A 22,758-nucleotide genomic window follows, 5' to 3' on the forward strand; every position below is an offset into this window, starting at 1 on the left:
TATCCATTTCCCAATAGGACAGGGCCTTAGTTTCCTATGTTTATACATAAAGATCTTTTACCTCTTTCTTTACGTCTCTTTGAGTTATAGTGGTATGGCTGGGTCAAAGGCTATGCACAGTTCAGGAACTTCTGGCTCATAGTTTCAAATTACTTTCCAGAATGACTGCACCAATTCATAGTTCCACCAAGAGTACACTAATGAACTTATCTTCAGTCCCTCTAGCAAATTATCATTTTCCTCTTTTGTCATCTTTGTCAATCCAATAAACATTTATTAAGCACCTACCATATTCCAGGCACTGTGCTAAGCGCTGGGAATACAATTAATAAAAAGACAGTCCCTGCCTCTCAAGGAGCTGTTCACAATCTAATGGGAAGAGACAACACACAGGACATGGGAGTAGAGGTTGGACAATAGGGGACAGTGGAACCAAGGGGCATCTAGTTCAGTGGAGTTGAAACCATGGAGAGCAGCAGGTGAGCAAACGTTCAGTCTCTGCCTTCTATAAAGGAAGGCATTGGGAGAAATTTAGTACTCTACCCTCCAACCCTCAAATCAGAAGGAAAAGGAGGCTGATGGAGCTGGTATTAGTCAGCAGCATGGTAATAAGATTAGAAACGGTGAGCTTAACCTGGGAGAGGCATCTTGTTATGTGGAGCTGAAATCACACAGCCCTCTTTTTGTCCATAGGTACAGAAACGTACTCATCACTGAAAGCGCAGCAGTGTCCCCCCCACCCCTTTTCTTGGCTTTTTGATCAGAATTTGGTCTAGTTCATTTTGTAGGTCATTCTGAAAGAAGTATGCTAGACAATTCATAGCAAAAATATTTCTTCTCTGACATCTTGGCTTGACTTGAATGCCTTACATTCTGACATGGGACCACAGGGGTGGAGGGGGCGGGTTGAGAGAAAGGGTGAGCAGATAATGTGTATCTCATTAGAACCTGATCATTAAGGGTTCTAAGAAGGAATCTAATAAGACAGAGGGCCTTGTAGTGCTTTTGTTATGATTTGATGATCTTAAAGGAAGACTGCAAAGTGAGAGGAAAAGGAATCCACTGGGGGGAAAATAGAGAGGAAAAATAGGGCTCACAATTAGTGAGCACAAGTAGAAAACTATATAAATAAGAAGGAAGGGCTGAAGGGAGCAGATGACACTTCAACCTCACTCTCATCTGAACTGGTCATGCGCACGTGCACGCGCGCGCTCGCGCACACACACACACACACACACACACTCCCAAAGAGAATAAAAATACACTTCATTCAACAGGAAAACAGGAGGTAGAAAGGAGAGAAGGTAAAGGGAATAAAAAGGATAGATTAGTCTTAAGTAAAACAAACTCTAGAGAGGAAGGCTCTCAAAGAAAGCTTTAAAAAATAAGAAAAAAAGGACAATAACCTATGATTATGCTGTGGATGAGGGAAAAAGAAAAAGGGCTGAAGAGTAAAAGCAGATTGTACCAAACCTACAGCAATGGTGCTGAGCATATTCCTTCTTATCACTCTCTTCTTACACATAAGAAATATATAAGAAAACAATGGAAGGAAACATGATGCAGGTAAACATACAATTAATAATCAATCATAACTGTAAATATGAATGGGATGAATTTGCTCATAAAAAGTAAGAGGACAGACAGCAGAATAGAATAGAAAGCAGAATCTGTTGTTCACAAGAAACATACTTGAAATATAGAGATTCACACAGATTAAAATAAAGGAGCTGGAGCAATGACAATCCAATGACCAACCATGATTTCTAAAGTCCAGTGACAAAGCATGATAACCACCCCATGACAGAGAGGTGATGAACTTAAGATGAAGAATAAGAGATACAATTTTTTGACATGGTTAATGTGGGAATTTCTGTTGCTTGTTTGCTCCACTATGCATATGATATAGTTTCTTTTTCTCTTTTTCCAAGGGGAAAGGATGGGGGGAGGAATGTATGTGGAAGGAAGAGAAAATTAATGCTTGGTAAACAAAAAGTAAAATAAAAGTTACATTCAAAAGAATGCTCCTTTGAAGAGACTTTGATAAGTCTCTATGGCTAACCATTTTAACAAACATTACTGTAGCAAGTGTTGTCTGACCTACTTCAACAAATAAAAAAACAAGTAAATATGCATTAACAAAAATACCCCCCTCCAAAAACTGGACACCTTCAGGGTACAGATAGATTTGATCTTGGCATGTTAAGTTTAAATATTTCTGCCAAGAAAAGGTAGTCCAGTCAGACTAGGACAGTTTATTCCTATATAGAATGGTGAATAGTTGATATTAGGAGAAACCATAACACTAGTAGAGTAGAATATCGAAGTAAGAATATCTAAGGGAGAGTTTCTCTACATATAATCTCCAGAGCAGAAACACAAATCAATGGCCTGAACTGGGTATTTTTTTAATACAACTGTTACGCAAATATATACATTTTTTTCAATGAACACAAAACTAAAAAGATATCTTTTTAAAAAAGCAAAAAGAGTATAGAGAAATTGTTCCAACTGACAGAAAATGCAATGCCATACTGATCTAATATGGTATATGCAAATGAGGTCAAATATGAATTGGCATACATTGACTCCTGATGCAGGTTTAATCTGCAACCACTATTATCAGTCAATATGGAATCATTAAAGAAATAAGTTACACTCTTTCTGAATTTCACAAAATATGTAAATTCTAAATTAAATAATCTTGGTGCATACATTATAAATATGCTATCATCAATTAAAAAATAAGCATTTGTTAGTGTGGTGAGGATACAAAGACAAAAATGAAATAGTTGATAACCTAAAGCAGTTTATATTCTATTGAGAGGGAAAAACATACACAAAATAAATTCAAGGAAATTTTTTCAGGAGGAAGCAGAGAGAACAGGGCAGCTGGCAGCCACAGGGAAAAATCAAGAAAAAGCCTGATGTTGAAGGTGGTTTTGAGGCAAATTTTGAAGAAAACTAAACAATGCACAAGAATGCATTCCTAGCATATATGACAGCTTGTGCAAAGGAAAGAGGAAATGGAAAGTCATGTGTAAGAAATAGTAAGATGGCCAAGTTTAGCTAGACTACAGAGTATATGAAGGGAAAATATTACTAAGATAAATAACTCATTTAACATGAAGAATGATACAAATTTATTCTTGCTCAAACAGTTAATAAATTTATTTTCTGACACTACAATGTTACAAGCGTTTGAACATGAAAAGTTTATTATGTTTTGTCTACAGGTGAATAAAGAGTTCTCCAGTTTAAACAAAGAGATACAAATTTTGCTAGCCATCTTAACATCTTTTTTGTATTAAAGGGTTTACTGCTATAGCAGCAGCTAAAAGAATAAACTATCAATCTTGACCAGTATCTGAAAAGCTATATCAATGACACCATGTTCTAAAAAAAAAGTCCATCCATTGTTACTGAGGTCATCATTTTTATGGATTATAAATATGAAAACCAGAGATTTTATCTATAAACAAATGTGTTGTTACTTTTATTGCATGTTTAAGCTGTCTGTGTTAAATAAACTGCAATATACTTAATTTTATTCTGAAAAATATGAGTTAGACATTGTGCAATGATTGTGTTAGACTTAGTTCTTCTCAGCAATACAATGATCTAAGACAATTCCAAAAGACTCATGATAGAAAATGCTATCTACATGCAGACAAAGAACTATGCTGTGTGAATGCAGATCAAAACATGCTATTTTCTTTTGTTTTATTTTCTCTTTCTTGTGGTTTTCCCCTTTTCTTCTGATTCTTCTTTCACAACATGACCAATATGGAAATATATTTAATATGATTGTAAATGTATAGCCTATATCAAATTGCATGCCATGTTAGGGAGGAGAGGGAAGGGGGAAATTTTAGAACTCAAAATCTTATAAGAGTGAATGTTTAAAACTAAAAATTAATTAATCAAAATATTTAAAAATGAGTTAGAAAAGTTATATAGATTTTTTTTATGGAGGGTACAGTGATTTGTTTGAGGGTGGGGAGGTTAAGAAAGAGAGAAACCTACCATCTAAAGTAAAATGGTCAACAGATACAGAGTTTACTCAATGCCTATATGGCTCATGGGAAAAAAAAATTTCCGCTTACTCCATTTTAAGAGCACACAGTTCACCCTTCCTCCCACTCCCTTACCTCCCATAAAGTGAGTTTTGTCCCAGCTACTCTAAAACCCACTTCAGGGTTATTATTCTAGGGTGCATGCTCTGAGCTAAGATGTTTACCTTCATAGCAAAGTCCCAGGCAGTCTATACCTGTGGTTGATAGGAGAAGCATTTCTTAGGGGCAGCTAGGTTGTGCAGTGGATAGAGCTCTGGCCTTTGGAGTTAGGAGGACCTGAGTTCAAATGTGGCCTCAGATACTTGACGCTTACTAGCTGTTTGACCCTGGGCAAGTCACTTAACCCCAATTGTCTCACCAAAAAGCAAAAAAAACAAAAACAAAAAAACATTTCTTTCAAGGGATCTGATCTGCGGTAATAGGTCAGCCAAAAAACCCATAAAAGGTAAGTTGAAAGGCAGGTCTTCTCAACTCCAAGGTTGGATTTTTATCCACTATGGCACATTGCCTCTCAATAAAATTGTACTGAATAAAAATTAATTCATTGTGAGTTCAAAAACAGTATTGGGGAAATATGCATTTTACTTGGTTAAAAACTCTGGGGAAAAACTCTTTTGAGAGGGCAGAACCCAAATACATAGGGATTGAACTGGTATAAATCTGCTCTTTCCCCACAGGGTGGCCTTGTGGTATAATAGTAAGAATACTGAACCAAAAATCAGGACACATCCATTCTAAATTCTAGTCCCTCCTCTTCCACTATCTACATAAATGACCTTTTAAGGTAACATGTTACATGAAGACAAGTTACAAATTACCTAGGCATCAGTTTCCTCATTTGTAAACTGAGGCAATTGGGCTAGATAGCCTTTAAGGTTCTTTTCAGCTCTAGATTTACAACTAGAAAAATTCCAAGGCCAATTCCAACTCTAAAAATCTATGATTAAAATGATGAAAAAGTTTATTTTACTCACCATGCTTCAGAACATTTACCACCTTCGAACCACAAATTTTATTATGTTAAGAGATGGTAGTATACCTGACAAGCATCTAAATTTTAAGAGAGTTGAAAAGAATTCTGGCCTAGGACACCATTCTAGGGTTGATGCTGAAATTCAACAAAAATGAAGACAGTATTATTATCACACAAAACCTACCTAGTTTGTTCCTACACCTCTCATTGCAGGATCTTAGTGTTTTCTTTTCAGATTATTTCATTCTCTGATGTAGCAGTAAAAGGAACCTGAAATTAAGAAAATAACATGACAGTTGATTTGACAAGTAGTTTCAAGACATGCGATATTTTTAAAAGTATTTTAGGAAAGGAATGAAATTAAATTTTAAATATTTAAATATTATTCAAGCATATTATGCACATCATTCAGATTCACCAAGTATTACACAATGTATAGCTAATAATTTAGGTGAATTCACCTTTGAAACATTTCTTCTTCAAGGCAAGAAAAGATAAATGCATTTTTAATAAAACGAAGTATAGATAACTGTCAGTTCCAAAATATATTCCTAAAATTTATAAGGAAAACTAGAGATCATTTCTTGAAGGGGCAGCTAGGTGGCGCAGTGGTTAGAGCACCAGCCCTGAAGTTAGGAGTACCTGAGTTCAAATCCAGCTTCAGACCAAACACTTGACACTTACTAGCTGTGTGACCCTGGGCAAGTCACTTAACCCTAATTGCCTAAAAAAATATATATATGCCTAAAAATATATATATATATAAAGAGAGAGAGAGAGAGAGAGAGAGAAGAGGTAAGTTTTATATCCCTTTTCTTTACAGTTCAACTAGTCTTACTGGACTGGATAGAAAAAGCAGCTATCTCCTGAAAAATTCGTGAGATATGTTATGTTACATTAAATTAGTAATCAGTCCCTGACAGTAAAGATTGCAATCAAGTTAAAAACTCAATGTTCCAAATTATATTTTGTTTTTTAAAGACTGCAGATTTTTGGTTTTACATGTTTATGTCTAAATCAACAGGATTAATTTCTGCTTTAACAAATCACAGCTCACAGAATTGGGAGCAAAAAGTTCATTTAAACAAGGATCACATTTGGGAGAAAGGGGGAAAAAACTTATCACAATGTTTTATGCAATTCTCTAGTGAACCAAGTATACTAAAAATCTGTAAAAATTTGGATATTTACTAAGTCACTGAAATATTAATCCTTGAAATTAAAAAAAAAAGGTTAGTCGAATGGGGTTTCATCAACTGTAATACTACAGGAGCAACTGGATATGGTCATTTGGACTGCTAGATCTTTTCATCTTTTTTCTTCCTTTTTTTGTCTCTTATCATTTCTTCTTTGCTTCTCTCTGTTCCATGAGCTCTTGTTTTTTCTGTTTCACATATTTCTTTCTCCAGGCCCTTCTGCTACTGGTTTCCCTCTACTGTTAGGCCCTTTCCCTCTATTTTGCAATTCCCAAATCTCATATTTGTTCTCTAACTCCCTTCTCTTCTCCTTAATCATGCTCAACTCTGCTTGCTGTTTTTAAAAATTTTGTCACTATAAATCTAACAAACATAAGTAAATATTTACAATTCCATATGTACAGAACAAAAAGATTATATATGAAATAGTGAATCTCTATTAAGTATATTTTGATTTTTTGAAAGTATATATTTAATTTAGTAGAATCAACACACGACACTGAGGAAGATTCCATTCTAATCTTTCCCGTTTCCTTCTGTGTATTTTTAAAATACTTCATTGGTGTGCTTTTCCTTCTTGTACTCCTTTTTTGTTTAGTATCACTATCACTACAACTCTTCATTCCCATAATTTCTTCTTTTCTCCCTCCTCAAAAAGCAAAAACAAATACAAAAAACCTTCCCATGTACGAATAAGTATAATTAATCAAAGCTTACCTACATACAATGTTAGAAAATATACAAGTCATTCTATATTCTAATCTATCTAATCTCTGCCAAAAAGAAAAGGCATAAAGAGAATCTGTTGAAATCATGAATGGTCATTGCATTAATCAGGGTTCCTAAGTCTTTCACAGTTTTCATTTACAATGTTGTAGTCATTGTACAAAATGTTCTCCTAGTTCTTCTCATTTTACTTTGAATCAATTCATGCCAGTCATTTCAAGTTTCTCTGAATCCAAACCTTTCAATATTTCCTATGACTCAATAATATTCCATTATATTCACATACAATTTGTTCAGACATTCCTCAATTGATGAACACCCATATAGCTATCATTTCTCTGCCACAATGAAAAGTACTACCATTAATACTTTTTGTACATAATGGTTTTTTCTTTCCTACCTCAATTTCCTTGTGTAATTATGCCCAGGAGTACAGTCACTGGGCAAAAGGATACGCAGTTTAACGATTTTTTGGGGGGAAGGGTGGTATAGTTCCAAATTGCTTCGCCAAATAGCTGAATAAGTTCACAGTTCAATCAACACTGCACTAGTGTGTACTGTGACCCACCCTCAATCCCTCCAACAACAGTAAATTTTCCTTTTATGTCATCTTTTCCAATGCAACGTCTGAGGTGTAAACTCAGACTTGTTTTAATTTAATTTCTGTGATCAAAAGTAACCTGAAACATTTCTTTCATATATCTCAACAGCTTGCATTTTCTCCTTTGAAAACTACCCATTCAGCTATGCCCAAAGGGCTATAAAACTGTGCACAGCCTTTGATCCAGCAATACCACTACTAGATCTGTATCCCAAAGAGATCATTAAAAAGAAAAAAGGACCCACATGTACAAAAATACTTATAGCAGCTATTTTTGTGGTGGCAAAGAATTGGAAATTGAGGGGATGCCCATCAATTGGGGAATGGCTGAACAAGTTGTGGTATATGAATATAATGGAATACTACTGTGCTATAAGAAATGATGAGTAGGCAGATTTCAGAAAAACCTAGAAAGACTTACATGAATTGATGCTGAGTGAAGTGAGCAAAACAAGGAGAACACTGTACACAGCAACAGCAACATTGTGCAATGATCATGTTTGATAGACTTAGCTCTTCTCAAAAATACAACGATCTAAGACGATTCCACAAGACTCATGATGAAAAATGCTATCCACATCCAGAGAAAGAACTATGGAGTCTCAATGCAGATCAAAGCATACTGTTTTCTCTTTTTAATTGTTTTTTCTTTCTTGTGGTTTTTTCCTTTTGTTCTGATTCTTCTTTCACAGCATGACTAATGTGGAAATATGCTTAAAATGACTGTACATGTATAACCTATATCAGATTGCTTGTCATCTTGGAGAGGGAGGGAAAAAAATATGCAATTTAAAATCTTACAAAAGTGAATGTTAAAAACTATCTAGTGAAAAGATCTAGTAGTCCAAATGACCATATCCAGTTGCACCTGTAGTATTACATTTGATGAAACCCCATGAAACCTGTTTAAAACTATCAAAGGCAGCTAGGTGGCACAGTGGATAAAGCATTGGCCCTGGAGTCAGGAGGAACTGAGTTCAAATTTGACCTCAGCCATGTAACACTTACTAGCTGTGTGACCCTGGACAGGTCACTTAATTCCATTGTCTAGCCAAAAAACCAAAAAACAAAACGAACTAAAAAAAAAAAATTATCTTTACATGTAATTGGAAAAAATAAAATACTACTAGGTGGAAAAATAAATAAATAAGTGTTATTTGAAAAAAATTTTTTTAAAAAAGAAAACTATCTATTCATAGCATTTGATTAAGTATCCCACTAGAGAAGGGATCTAGTTCTTATATATTTTTTATCAATTCCCTATTTACCTTGGATAGCAGATCTTTGTCAGAGAAACTCGCTGTAAAGATTTTTTTTTTCCAGTTAGCACTTTCCCTTACAATTCTAAATGAACTTACTGTGTTTGGACAATTTTTTTTTCAGTTCTATGTAATCAAAATTGTCCATTTTATCTCCTACAACCCTCTCAATCCTTTGGGCAAGAACACTTCTCCTTAGCCATATTTGCAAAAGGTACATTCTTCCATTCTCTAATTTATGATGTGATCTTTTTTATCTAGGCCATGCATCCATTTGAAGCTTACTGTGATACACAGTTTGAGATCTTGACCTAAGACTAATTTCTATGAGAGAACTTTCAAGTTTTCCCAATTTTCGTCAAATAGTGAGTCCTAACTGCAATAGCTGATGTCCTTGCATTTATGTACTATGCTATTACTGTATGTCTGATTGCTTATAAAACTTGTATGCCTAAATTATTCCACTGATAAGTTTTTCCATTTTTTAACCAGTACAAAAGTTTTGATGATTATTATTTTGTAGCTTGAGATCTCATATTGCCAGGCCCCCCTCCCTTCTCAGATTTTTTTATCATTTCCCTTGAAATTCTTGACTTTCTGGTTCTCTAGACTGATTTTGTTATTACTTAGTAACAAATATGCATTTGGTAATTTTGACTGATATTGAATCTATTAATTATGTGATATCATAATTTTTAATATTTTATTAAGATCCAACCATAGGCTGTTAATCTAAGTATTTATTTCAATAAAGAGTTTTGTAGTTATAGTTACTAATCCCCATGTATATTTTGGTAGGTGGACTGTCAGATATTCTCCACCCTCTGTAGTTATTCTGAACAGAATTTTTCAATCTCCTCTTATTGAGTTTTATTGGCAATATACTGAAAGACTAAAGATTTTTGTGTGCATATTTTACATCCTGCTACTCTTCTGAAGTTATTCATTTCAATTACTTTTAACTGAATGTCTAGAATTCTGCAAAGAAATGATCATACCATTTTCATTCACTTAGTTGTTTCTTCTTTGCCTCTGCTTATTTTTTCAAGTTCCTTTTCTTGTTTTAATGTAATAGCTAGCATTTCTAAGACTGTATCTAACAGCAGTGGTGACAATGGACATCCTTGCTGTACCCCAATTTTACTGAAAAAGCTTCCAGCATTTCTCCATCACAGATAATGCTAGCTTTTGGTTTTAGGTAGACACTATTCACTACATTAGTGAATATTCTCATGCTTTTAAATAAAGGTACCATATTAAGGAAGGTCTTACAGGCCTCCAAATGAGCAAGATTTCAGACCGGCAACTGTGATTATTATGAACTCTTAAAAAAGTGGGTTGATAGAGAGACAGGGAGTTCGAAAACCTAAGAAGATTCACCTCATTTTGTGTGGGAGGTTCTGACTTAAGGACTTTTTTTCCTATTGTCTGGACAACTTGCCATTAAGACAACTGGTCTAAACGTAATATAGACACCCCTGAGGTAGGCACCAGGTCTTCTTACCTGAGGCAAGTTATGACAAAATTCCCTGAGGTATACTTGATGGTTTATAGAGAGGTAGGCCATTAAGAATGGAGAAGGCCAGGCTGGGTATGGAACAAGCGTCTCAGTTCAAGTACCTTGATGAATGAGTACTATAATGTTGGAAATCTTTATGCAAACTATTTAATAACTGGCTAATCTCTTTAACAAGTTGTTACTAATAGGTGGATATTTTTATTTGTAGATTGTGTTTTTATATAACCTCCATTTCCTAATGTAACCCCTTCCTCCCAGTTATCTCCTATTACATTACATTTGGGATTTTCTTGGCAAAGATACTGGAATGGTTTGCCATTCCTTCTTCAGTGCTTTTTATAGATGAGGAAACTGAAGCAAACAGGGTTAAGTGACTTGCCCAAGGTCACACAATTATAAAGTGTCTGAGGTCAGATTTGAACTCAGGAAAATGGGTCTTCCTTACTCCAGGCCCAGCACCCTATCTGCTGGTTCACCAAGATGTATGATCTCTCTACTACAATTAATGTTGCTATAGGTATAGCTATGAAATTATAAGCTAACACGCCACACCCCCAAAGACCTCCTGCCCAAATACCAAATTAGGGGCACCATTACTTCAAATAGAGGAATAAATCCTCCTTGAACAACCATCCAAATGGGTTACTGATTTGGCCTAGATACCCTCATCCTGACAGGTCATATCTAATTTCAGCCAAGGCCAGAAAATGAGACCCTCCTTGAGTTTTTAAGTCCTCAATTTCTCACTTAAACTCAGCCTACATATTCAATCTGTTATCAAATCTCATCACATCTACCTTACAACACCTCTCCATATCCTCTTCTTTCCACTGACAGACATAACTTTAGAGCAGGCCCTTATTACCTCTCACCTGGACTACTACAGCAGCCTGATGGTTGGTCTCACTAGCTCAAGTCTATCCCCACTCCAATTCAACTTCACTCAGCTGCCAAAGTGACCATCATAAAGCACAGATATGGATATTCCAACCTGTCATTTCCCAAACATAATGCTCCATCATTCAACTCCATGTGTTTCTTTGCACATAGCAATCCCTCATGCCTATATAAAGTGCATTTTTAAAAATATGGTATTACCACAGAGAGTTTACAAAATAGATCTACCAAGTATGGCTGACATAAACACCTCCATAATGCCACATCAGATTTATCTAATTCATTTCTTATGGGGTATGTCAAATACTCCACTCTCTGGATTTTGTTCACTTATTCCATCCTGCCTTCACACTAGCAAGTCTTAAGTTCTCAGAGATAAACCATAACTATGCAGGTTCGTTCAAATACTCAGAATCCTAGAATTAATCTACTGAAAGGAAATATACTTCCCTTGGTTAGCAGGTTTTAAGCCCCCATCCAATGTATGTTCTATCTATACAATAAGCCAACAACAAGACAACACATATACACCGTGAATACAATTTACACAACAGATTTAGATCTTAAATATAACCATTAATTTAACAATAAGGAAAAAAAAGTAATAAACAATATTATAGCTACCCATACATTACAGTAATGCATAAATAATAAAATATGTCATAGCATACATATAAACCTAGATCACACTTTCCCACCAATGTGCTCAATATATCTAAGGTAAAGAGTAGGGATATATTTTCATATATTTTCATTTCTCATTTATATATTCATATCATATATTTTCATTTTCAGGGAGGAAATGTAAGTATTTATTAAACACCTACTATGTGCCAGGTTCTATGCTAATAAGTACTTTACAAATATTATTTCATTTGATTCTCACAACCTTGAGAAGTAGGTGCTGTTTTACAACTGACAAACCTGAGTGAGACAGAGGTTAAGTGACTTGCCCAAAACTAGGAAGTGTTTCAGGTTGGGTTTGAACTTGGGTCTTCTTGATTCCAAGACCAGAATCCTATTCAGTGCACCACATAAATGGGAAACACACGAAGGAGGAAAACCCATGTGTCTAGGGTAATTCACATCTCTGGCCCATAGGTTTCAATGTTACTGAATGCTTTTGCCTGTACTCATCTCCACCTCCTATCTTCTCTAGCTTCCTTGGACCACTCAGTCCAAATCTCATTTTCTACAGGATGCCTTTCCTGATCCTCCCAATCCCTTTACCTCTCAACTTGGCCATCAGTGCCTTCCTTCTCATATTAACTTCCAGTTACTCCATAGAGAGTATCTACATAACTAGTTATTAACATGTTGTCTTCCTCCAGCCCCCCAGAATGTGAGCTCCTTGTGGACATGAATAGTTGTTGCCTTTCTTTTTATCTCCAACACTTGGCAAAGAGCCTAGAATATCAATTAATCAATCAATAAATATTTATAAAGTATTTACTATGTGTCAGGCACTGTAATAAGCTCTGGAAATATCAAAAAAGGCAAAAACACAGTCCCTGCCCTCATGAAGCTCACATTCAAATTTGAAAGACAGCTGTGCAAGTAAATATATACGTACAAGATACATATAGTATAAATGGGAGATAATCACAAAGGTAAGAAAGAGAAGTCAACAGAAAACGCCTTTTGGAAAAGGATGGATATAAACTGAGTCTCTAAGGAAATCAAAGAAGCCAGAAGGTGGAGGTGAGGAGGAAAAACACTTCAGGCATGAGGAACAACCAGCACAAAGTGAAAGAATCAGGAGATGTCTCATGCGAGGAACAGCAAGGCCAGTACAGCTGAACATAGAGAACATGGAGGGGAGCAAAATGTAATAAGAATGGAAAATTAGGAAGAGGCCAAGTTTTCGAGGGCTTTAAAAGCCAAAGGATTTTATATTTGATCCTGAAGGCAAATAAACCTGCACTTTAGGAAAATCACTTTGACAGCTGAATGGAGGATGGAATGGAGTGGGGAATAGATTTGAGGCAGAAAGACTAACCAGATGACCACAGCAATAATCCAGACATGAAGTAATGAGAAGTTTTGCCATGATGATGGAGTGTGTGAGTGGAGAAAGGGATACTAGAGATGCTGTAATGGTAGAAATAGCAAGACTTAGCATGAGACTGGACATGTAGAGTGAATTCAAGAGAACAGTCAAAGATGATTGGGAAGACAGCAGTGCCCTGGACAGTAATAGGGAAATTTATAGGAAGGGATAGTTTGCAGAGAAAGAAAATATTTTATTTTTACCTCTCTCCCCATTCCAAGACATCCTCCACTCAGCGGCCAAAGCGATCTTCTTAAATAAAGCACAGGTGTGACCATGTCATCTCCCTACTCAATAAACTTCAATGGTTCCCCCTCAACTCCAGGATTAAATACAAAATCTTTTTCATCTTTTAAAGTATTTCATAACTTGGCCCCTTACCACTTTCTCAGTCTTATGCTCTACTCCCCCTCCACATATTCTATGATCTAACAACATCTGCCTTCTTGCTATTTCTCACAAAACACTCCATCCTCACTCAATGACTTTTCACTGGCTGTGAATTCCACACCTGGAACATTCTTTCTCCTTACCAATACCTCCTAGCTTCTTCAGCTTCCACAGAGACTCTGTGACAGGCACTGTGCTAGGTTCTGAAGATACTAAAGAAAAATGAAACAGTACCTACATTCAATGAGCTCACATTCTATAGGAGTAAAACATGTACAAAGATACATACCAAAATATATAGAAAGCAAATTCAAACTTTGGGAGAGCAAAGTGGGAGCAAGGACAGAATGATGACAACAGTTATTCCACATGATATAAAAGCCACGATTCAAAAAGGTAGAAATATAAATATTGAGACATCTCAGTAAAGAGAAAGGAATGGACATGAAAAATGTGGAGAAAGAAACAGGATTTGGCAACTGATGAATAATAAAACCAAGATTATAAACATAAGTGACTGAAAGGATGCTGGTGCACTTGACAGAAGTAAGGAAATTCAGAAGAAGGATAAAATAGAATAGGGGGCAAGAGAATAGAAGTGAAGATTATGAGCTTTGTTTGGGACATCTTGAGTTTGAGATACCCATTGGACATGCATTTCAAAATACCCAGAGCACCCTTGGTGAGGTGTTACTAGAGTTGGATATACAATTTAGGAGCCAGCTGCATAAAGACCCATTAAACCCAGAGAAGTTGATGATGTTACCAAGAGAAAGAATGTGTGTGCAGAGAACAGACGGGGGCTCATCTGTGAAGAACAACAATAAGGCCAGTATGGCTGGATCACAGAGTACACAGAGGGGAACAAAATGTAAGAGGACTGGAAAAGTAGGAAGAAGCCAGGTTGTCAAGGGCTTTAAAAAGCAGGAAGATTTTATGTTTGATCCTGGAGGTAAGAGGAAACCACTTACAGGAAAATCACCTGGGGAAACACTCACAGTTATAGGGCATGATATGAATGATGACCTAGAAAAGGAGACTAAGTAGCAGTAAATAGGTAGGAAGTGAACCACAAGAGAACAATGTCATGAAAACCTAGAGACAAGAGATTATTCAGGAGAAGGGAAGGAAACAAGCGTTTGCTATTTACCTACAGCGTACCAGGCACTGCGCTAAGCACTTTACAAATATCTAGTTTGATCCAAATAACAACCGTGTTATAACAACAGTACAAGTTGAAAAGCAGAAGTTTTACAACAGACTCAAATAGTAATATTTCTGAATAAAACATGAATAATTTCAACTGGCCACTCAACAATGATCCCAAACCTAATCCCAAACCTTTAATGGTTCCCAATCTCCTCCTTTGTCAACCAGTCCTCTATTTAGTGCTCAGGACGATCCATAATCTGATCTTATTTCTACCATTACTCAATTTTATTTCTCACTATTACCAAACAAAAATAATTCCCCCATAATAGGTCCCACCTCTGCACACAAAAACTGTTAATGTCTGACTCATGAGTCCATTTTTCTCTCAGCCTAAAATGCCTTTCACCTCCATAACACCTTAACAGCAGACTAAAGTTTAAGACTCTAAAGTCCTATCTGCCTCCAGAGAAAGAACTGATGGAATCTGAATGCAGATTGAAGCATAATGGTTTTTTTTTTTACTTTATTTTTCTTGGGGTTTTTTGTCTGTATTTTCTTTCACAACATGACTAATATGGAAATATGTTTTGCATGACTGCACATGTACAACTTTTATCAAATTGCTTGCCTTCTCAATGAGGGGGAAGGGAGAGAGGATGGGAAAAAATTTGGAACTCGAAATTGTAAAAAATGAAGGTTAAAATTGTTTTTACATGGAAAAAATAAAATATTAAAACTGTAAAAAAATAAAATAAAAAGATTCTAAGGTCCATAAAGATAAGGGATCAATAAAGGTAAAGTACTACCTGATATAACCCATTTCACTTTTAGAGAGCTTTGTTGTTAGAAAATTTTTCCTTATACTGAACAAAAAAAATCTCCATTAGAGGACAATTTGCATGCATTTATATTTTGAATATTAATGTTCTCATAACAAAGACTTTAAGTACATGAAATAATCTTTAATCTGAAGATACTCATTGCTCCTAATTGTCTTTGTCTAATTCATAGCTTAGAAATCTAAGAAATGACTACAGCAAGTTCTCATTAAAATACAATTTAGAGTAAACAAAATCCATAGAATCAAATTAAATTTTTTCCTAACATCATCAAGCATAAATTTCCTTTTTTGAAACTTCCACCCATTCTAATTCTGCACCCAAACAACAACCATTTATTAAGCATCTACTTATTATGTGCTAGATACTGTGCTAGGTGCTAGGGATGTAAAAATAAAATGAAAATCCTTGCCCTCAACAAGTCTATTCAACATAATATTACTTCAGATCCTTAAACACATTTATTATGTATCCTCTGAGTCTTCTTGCATATGAAATAAACATCAGTCTTCAGACAGCATGGATTCTGGACCCTCTTTCTTCCAGCTTATCAATGTCCTTCTGAAACCATAGTTATCACAAAGTGAACACAATATTCCAGATGTGTTCTAAGAAAGAAAACTGGGCAATCACAGCCTTTTCCTGGAAGCTATACTTCTTAATTAGATTTTTTAACTCCCCTATCACAATGCTCTCATTGAGTTGGCAAGCCCCTAAAACCTCAATATCTTTTCCAAAGTGCTATTTAACCATGTCTTCGTTATTTCATAACAGTGCAATTGGGTTTTTTTTTTAACAAATGCAAAACTCTACAATTAACCCTACATCCTATTAGATTCAGTCCAATACTCTAGTTTGTCATATTCTTTTAGATCACGATTCTTTTACCTACATGTGAGCTGCTCTTTAATGATTTATGTCATCTACACATTTGCCTAGGAAATGTAGGTGATATAAAAAAATTATAACAAAAAAGTTTTTTTCACAAACAGGTCATGCAAAACTAACTTTATTTCCTTTATCAAAAGTATTACAGAATTAGTAAATCTAGAAATACAACAGATATAGAATCAGAGGACCAGATATATAATAGATAATATACATCACACTGCCAGTTTACCTGGATTTTAGCAAAGCACTTAATAAAAGTTTCTTTTGTAATTCTTATGGAAAAGATGGAAAGATGTGGTCTATGTGTCCATACAATCAATTAGACAGAATCAGAACTGGTTGAATGATTAAACACAAAAAAAGGTCATTAAAGGTCAATGTCACCTTAGAAGGAAGTCTCTAGTAAAGTGCACTAGGAATCTGTTTGGCCCCTGTGCTGTTTAACATTTTTATCAATGACTTGGATAAAAGCATAAATATAGCATGCTTATCGAATTTTCATGTGATACAAAACTGTGAAGTTTAGTTAACACTGTGTGAGACAGGCCTAAAAAAAGATCTTAAGACTAGAATACAGGGGCAAATGGATAATGATGAAGAGAACAATGTAAAGTTATAGAATCATAAATCTAGAGCCATTATGTTACCACAATCATTTAACAGATGAGGAAACTGAGGCTCAGAAAGTTTAAGTGAATTGCCTAAGGTCACATGGATACATTTGGATTTTTAAAAATCAAATATATAAATTGAAAATGAAGACAACATAACTAAAAAGCAGTGTGTCTGAAGAAGTTTAATTGCCTACAAATTATTTTTTTCCCATAACAATATAACTTGACAGCCATCATAGAGTCATACTACAAAGATCTGTAAGAGACTTTAAAGATAATCTAAGCCCTTCTTCCTCCACCTCAAACTTGCCAGTTTTGTTTGTGAACTAAACTATCCTTGCAGTTTTCCAGGTTGGCAACCTTAAGAGTCATTTGTCTCTTTCCTTTCCCTAAGTCCCCCATCAATTGCCTCCACAAAATCACTCACATCTTGTCCTTTCCACTGACATACACACCACCATCACCATAATTCAGGTCCTCGTCAACTCTGACAAGGCCTATAGTGATAGCCTCTTAATCAGTCTCACTACTTCAGTCTTCCTTTTTCCAATCTAGCCTCCATAGAGTTGTCAAATTCATGATATTCTAAAAACAAAGGTCTAGCAATATTAATCCCACAGGCATATTCCCTGTTTCTTAGGCTTCTTCCTACTGCCATCATTCAGCCATCTCTCCTCCTTTAACGTTCACTCCAAATCTACTTATCACGCAATCCATATCCCTGTTAAGAAATCTATCAGTCATATTAACTAGTGGTGTGACTCTGGGCAAGTCACTTATCCCCAGCTGCCTCACAAAAAAAAAAAAAAAGTTAAGAAAGAAAGAAATCTATCAGAGCCTAAGTTGCTCTCCATTCTTGTTCAAGAAATTCATTGCCTAGCTCAGTCTTCACTGTTCCAAATCTTGAAATCCTATTTAAATGCCAAGAAGTCCCAGGTTATCATCTCAGATGTCCTGACTACCCTCAACCTAGATGCCATACCTCTTCAATCACATCCCCTCAACTAAGATGTCCTGACTCTTCACTCACATCCCCTCAATTCAGATGGCCTTACCTCACTTCACACTGAGAAAGATAATGTGGAATCTGGATTCTAGGCTGTTTTATCATACTGTGCTCCCAAAACTTGACATAACTGCAAAAGACTATAATTTGACTAGATACTGCTAACCTGAACAATCATGGGAAATTCTGCTGAATCTAGGCAGAAAAATGGAAAATACCTGCTCAACTTTCTATAATCAGTTACTTTCCCCCTAGAATAATCCAACCACAACCATGTTGATAAGCTCTGATGATTCTTCTCTATACTATCTAAATCTGTTTCCCAAATCTGTACAATCCTCATTTATCTCTTTTCCTTCTCAAAAGATTATAAAAAGACCAGCCAAGGTCAACTCACAGAAATTAACTGGGGCAGTGACACAGTAGATAGCGTTCTGGCCTTGGAGTCAGGAGGACTTGAGTTCAAATCCAGTCTCAGACACCTGAAACTTACTAGATGTGTGAGCCTGGGCAACTCACTTAACCCCAACTGCCTCACCAAAAAAAAAGGTGAAAAAAAAAATTAATATCCCCTCTACATGCTCAGTTTAACTATAGCAATAATGTCAATATTTTACAAACTTAGAGATTTAATACAAAACCGAAGTATTTATTAATAGGTTACATTAGAAAATTAGATAACCATAACAAAATTCGTATGGAGAAAGAGTACAAAAATGTTTAGACAAATTATAAAAAAGTAGATGGGTGAATATATTATAATTGTATATTATATTACTAATAATATATTGTATTGATATATTGTATCATATATTATGAAATAATATATTGTTATATAAATATATTTTATATATAAATTATATTATATAAATATATTATGAAATATATAATATATATAAATATATATTTTTTAAATTTCCAATACTAGAAAAAAAGAGAAAGTATCAATTATTTATCACAATTCTCCCCTACTGTTTTAAATTTATTATTATGCTAAATCTTCACCTAAATCTATTTTATGGTTCTTTCCTATTTAGGAGTCATGCTCCCCTACTTTCCTTTATCAGAACACCTGCCAACCTTCTTAGAAGATTACAATAGTCTCAGTATACTATATACATTTTATATGCCAAAATATGAAATCCTCAACTTAATAAGCATATATAAATTAAATCTAAGTAAGGGAGATGCCCAGGAATCAAATATGAACTATGCCTTAAATACCTTAACATAAGCAGGAATCCCCAATGTGGTCTTCATCTGGAAGTATTCTTGAGGGATTGTTCTTATAATATAGGTCACCACTAGTAGTTTCAGTTAACATCCCATTAGCATGGACAGACCTAAGGAAAGAAAGAGGGGAAATATCGACTAACATTAAATATCTTTAATAAATATTACATAGATATGCATATATGTTTCTACCTAGCTTGTTTGCCTCAGTTTCCTCATCTGTAAAATGGAGATAATAACAACAACACCCAGGGCTGTTGTGAGTACAAAATAGTATTTGTAAAGCACTTATCACAGTGCCTGTCACATAGTAAATGTTATATAAATGTTAGCTATTATTAAGTGAAGCACTTACGTATTTCATTAAATCTAACAATATGGCAGAGGTAGGATGAGGACATGTTACTATCCTCATTTTGCTAATGAGAAACTGAGGCACAAAGAAATTATATGTCTCAGTCACACAGAATGTCAGATATTTGAGATTACAACCCAAGTCCTCCAGATTCTCAATATAGGCCTCTCTGTCCATCCTGTTCAACTGCTTCTTAATAATAAAACTAAAAACATTCTCCTCAAAATTACACAAAAAGGCACCTTCCTCCTGCTTCTTTACACAGATGGGGAACTATGGATGTGGAACATCATAGATGTCAGACGTCTTCATTATATCAGTTAGTTATGCTAAACTCTTTTTTCCCCCCTTCTTTTTTTCTTTGCTATAAAGAATGGCTCTCTGAAAGGATATGAGAAGCAAGGGATATAATGGCAAACAAAAAACAAAAGATATCTATAAAAATGTATTTTAAAAGCATTTAAGAAACATTTACTAAGTCAATAAGGTGATTATTTGTTTTACAAAAAGATCTATTACTTCACTTTCACAAAGGGGAACCACCATCCTAAGGATTGAGCTGGTCTCTCACAGTAAAAAAGTGTCAGGCAGTTTTTCCTGTTCTCCTATAGTACAGAGGAGATTAGAATTTCAGCATGAAAATACTTACTTTTGAGAAGCAAAAGATTGCTACAGAATAGTGTCCAAAATGGTTTCAACCTTAAAATTATATATCACATCCCCAAAAGGCGATAGATATAAAGATCTGAAAATATGGGAAGGTTTATGGGCAAAGGGAAGAAAGAGACCAACATACAGCAACTACAACCATTTAAAGACAACATTAATAATAATGAATTCATAATATACAGATAGTAAAGGTGTTCATTTAGAAGCAGGAAAATAAGGACAAAGTTGACACATTTAAGTGTAGGATTGATCACTAAACAAGAAGTTACAAATTGCAATAATAAATTTATTAATTTATTTTATTTTAACAAAAATTTATTTAATAAATAAATTTTTGTTTGTTGGACAGTTTCAGTTTATATGCCTATTTAATACTCTTGCTCACCTATCTGCCTGCTCTTCAGTCCCCTTTTGCTGGGATCATCGTCCATATCCTGTCCTCCTACAGAGGCTATACCCTAAGGTTATGACCTGAGACCTCTTTTCTGCTCTGTCTATACTGCTAGTGACCCTGGATTCAATTATCATCTCCACAAAGATAATTCACAAATCTATATAACCAGTCCCAGTTTTGCTCTTAAGTTCCAGCCCCATATCAACAACTGCCTAATACACATTTCAAAATGGATATTCGCCTAAGCATCATATATTTAATATGTTCAAAAGAGAAATTCCTCTTTCCTTTCAAAACCCACCACAATAATTTGGAACTATACCCAAAGGGCTACAAAACTGTGCATACCCTTTGATCCAGCAATACCAGTACTAGGTCTGTACCACAAAGAGATCATTAAAAAATGAAAAAGACCCACCTGTATAAAAATATTTATAGAAGCTGTTTTTGTGGTGGTTAAGAATGGGAAACTGAGAGGATGTCGTTCAACTGGGGAGTGGCTGAACAAGTGTGTGGTATATGATTGTAATGGGATATTATTGTACTGTAAGAGAAAAACCTGTAAAGACTTAACACAAACTGATGCAAAGTGAAATGAGCAGAACCAGAAGAACATTGTACACAGTAATAGCAATACTGTACAACGATCAACTGTGAATAACTTAGCTATTCTCAGGAATACAACGATCTAAGACAGTCCCAAAGGCCTCGTGATGAAAAATGTTATCCACCTCCAGAGAAAGATCTGATGGCATCTGAATACATAATGGAGCCTTCTTTCTTTCTTTCTTTCAGTTCAACTTTGCTGATTGCACATGTACAACCTATATCAGATTGCTTACTGTCTCAAGCATGGGGGAGAAGAAGGTGGGAGGGATAGACTTTGGAACTTAAAAGCTTTTTTAAAAAAAAGAATGTTAAAAATTGCTTTTATATGTATTTGGGGAAAAAAAACAAAATATTAATTTAAAAAATAAAATAAACAGTAGTTTCAGATCATAAAAAAAAAACCTTCTCTTCTAAACATCTCTATTTCTGTCAAAGGCACTACCATTTTTCCAGGTTCCCATGTTCATAACCATAGTACTATTCTTAATCTCACATACACATTCAACTGCCAGATCTTGTCATTTCTACTTCCCAAATATCTCTTGAATCTAACCCCTTCTTTCTACTCATAAACCTTAGTTCAGGCCCTTATCCACCTCTTACCCAGGTAATGCAATGGCCTCCAAATCAGTTTCCCTACTGAAGTTTCTTCCCACTCCAATCCAACCTCCACACAGCTGCCAAAGTGATTTTCATTCACTGCAGATCTGAATATGACACTACCCTACTCAATCAATTTCAGTAGCTCTTTTATTACCCCTTAGCTGAAAAATAAAATCATGTTTGCCTTTTAAAGTCCTTTACAAACCAGCCTTAAAATAATTCCCCAACTTCATTATACATTACCCTTCCTATGCTCAGTGGCCCAGTCAAATTGACCTCTCTATTCTCCTCTGACCCAGCACTCCACCTCCTAGCTCTATACCTCTGTGCTCACTGTCCACCAAACCTAGAACATACCTCTCTCCTTAATGACACTTCACAGAATTCCTCAAGAGCAGCTCAAGGACCACATTCTACGTGAGGTTTTTTTTTCCTTATCCTAATTGGCAGTGTTCTTACCTTGTTTTAACCACCCTGCATTTACTTTGTATTTATTCTGTAAATACTTACATATATACATGCTGCTTCTCCTTACAGAATGCAAGCTCCTTAAGTGGAAAAGCTATTTCAGTCTTTGTATTTATAACCCCTCAGCATAATACAATGTGTGGCACATAGTAGGTATTACTGATGAACTGACTGGCTCCGATACTCACTGATCAAACTACAGGTAACCATTTCAGCTCCTTAAGCAGCCTCATCCTGG

At 35.3% G+C, this 22,758-nt stretch overlaps 1 protein-coding gene across 10 annotated transcripts in view; it reads right to left on the bottom strand.

Annotated features, from left to right (window-relative positions):
• The window catches only part of NCOA1 (nuclear receptor coactivator 1), a 214,969-nt gene that overhangs the window by 162,857 nt on the left and 29,354 nt on the right, over nucleotides 1–22,758 (bottom strand). For all 10 annotated transcript variants that reach the window (XM_027850339.1, XM_027850343.1, XM_027850341.1 and 7 more), the window contains exons 2-3: nucleotides 19,414–19,532; nucleotides 5,234–5,319 (exon numbers count right to left, since the gene is read on the bottom strand). The gene's annotated coding sequence lies outside the window, so the exon portion shown is untranslated. The remainder of the gene's footprint in view (nucleotides 1–5,233; nucleotides 5,320–19,413; nucleotides 19,533–22,758) is intronic.

Source organism: Vombatus ursinus, unplaced genomic scaffold (genome assembly GCF_900497805.2).
Source record: "Vombatus ursinus unplaced genomic scaffold, bare-nosed wombat genome assembly UNPS02009062.1, whole genome shotgun sequence".
Taxonomy (NCBI): Eukaryota; Metazoa; Chordata; class Mammalia; order Diprotodontia; family Vombatidae; genus Vombatus; species Vombatus ursinus.